Source organism: Glycine max, chromosome 17 (assembly GCF_000004515.6).
Source record: "Glycine max cultivar Williams 82 chromosome 17, Glycine_max_v4.0, whole genome shotgun sequence".
Lineage (NCBI taxonomy): Eukaryota > Viridiplantae > Streptophyta > Magnoliopsida > Fabales > Fabaceae > Glycine > Glycine max.
The window spans coordinates 13,540,005-13,542,021 of record NC_038253.2 but is presented as its reverse complement, the minus strand read 5'-3'; positions in this window follow the sequence as shown (position 1 = coordinate 13,542,021).

Here is a 2,017-nt window from a genome sequence, read left to right as displayed (position 1 = left end):
TATAAAATTAAAAGAACACTTTAAAGAGTTACAATGTGTTGTTAACATTTTTCAATATACATTCCTTCTGTGTAAATCTTAGTTTTCATTAGGATTAATTTTATTTTTTGGTCCCCAAGTATCTCAAATACTTATATGATTTTTTTATCATCTTAAGTTTCTTGCATGAACAAATTGGATCGTCAAGTATTGTAATTTTGTGTATTTTTTCTCTCTATTAAATATTTAATGAATTTTATTGACTTGAAATTAACAAATGACATGGCATACAAAAATAAATAAAAAAGTTATCAAAGTGGTCCAAGAAGGATTCAAATCCCATCTAAGGTTATAACAACAGCTCTTAACCACAAAACTAATGCATTTCTTTGATATAGGTATGAAAATTATAATATATCATGTATGAACGGAGAAGAAAATTGTACCTATATAACTTTTTTTTACTAAAATTGTACATATATTTGTTACCACTAAATAAACAATATATTTATTACATATATTAGTAGTATTAATAATTAATACTATTATTAGTACGTAGTAGTAGTATATATTAATAGATGAAATATTCATAATTTAACAAATATAATTTATTTAAAATATGATATAAATATATGAATATTTGATACAAATTACTGGGTTAATAAAAAAACACAAACAATACCTTTTTTTTAAGAACACAAACAATACGCAGAAGAACACAAAGTAGAAGAAAGTAAAATAAAGGAAAGAAATGGAGAAATTAATGCTAGAAAAATAGAAGAGCTCTCTGCATTAATTTGTCAAAACTCAATATCATTTCTTCTTTTTAACATAAAAAACCCCCCAATTTTTTAGAGGAAAAAAACATTTCTTCTTTAGTATGTTGGCAAATAAGAAAGAAAAGCTTATAATCCTTTGAAAAAATAACAGTCGGGTAATTGAATGGCCAATAAAGCCATTTGAATTAAAACCAAAGTGCCATTTAAAAAGTTTCCAACAGAATAAAGCATTTTATAACTTTTAAATTGTTAGTAGGAGTTATAAATTAATCAACATAAACGTTTGGATTAAAAAGGAATTACTTGCCATTATTTGTACAAATAATAATCCTCAATAGTCAATATATATAATGAGAAGGATAACAATATTCATCTCACAAGAAAAAAAATTAGAATTCAAAAGTAAAATATTTTTAAAATGAGTTTTTACTTCTATCAATATTTTCTCTTGCAAACTTTATTTGTTACTTTGGTTCTGACTCTAGGTAATTGGAAGAAAGAAAATAGTTTTATTTTTCTATTTTTTTAACATATTATTCACATGGAAAAAATGATAATTTGCATTATTTCTTGGGCTATTTATTAAAAAAAACTACAAAAGTTTATATATAGTTCCATATAATTTTTATGCTAAAACTTCACAGAACAGAAGCAAGGATTTTTCTTCATATATAAAATTGTGAACTTTGTTCTCGTAGAACAACACTGGGCGATATTTCAAGCACTAATTACAAATGCTTTGGGCTTGGGCACTGCGGACTCATTGAAACATGCAAGCCATTTTGTTTTTAAAAGGGTTTTCATATCAGCTAGCTACTGTGTTGAAGGTGTTTGTTGTTGTAAGAGATTGAGTTAAATTGTATCTATGATTATTTTATAAAACTACAATAAATTTTATTTATTGTGTTAAAGATAAAACACTTACATCTGGAAAAATGGAAGTATGAAATGTTATATCTTCTTCTTTGTTGTACATGAGCAGTCTTATTTTATTTTGAAAAGGAATAATTTCTTACTAATGGTAGAGAAATTTCTGGAAAGTACTCAGTACAAAATAGTTACATTTAATTATAAATTATTATGTGAATTATTTTAAAAATTAACAAGCTTACTATTATAAGTTGTGATTAAATAACTATGTAAAACTGTTTACACAATAATGTATAACTCTTTTTTCATATAATAAAAATATAAGTTAATAAATATAATTATTATTCTTTTTTGAGAGGAAATATAATTATTATTGTATTTATAATTAC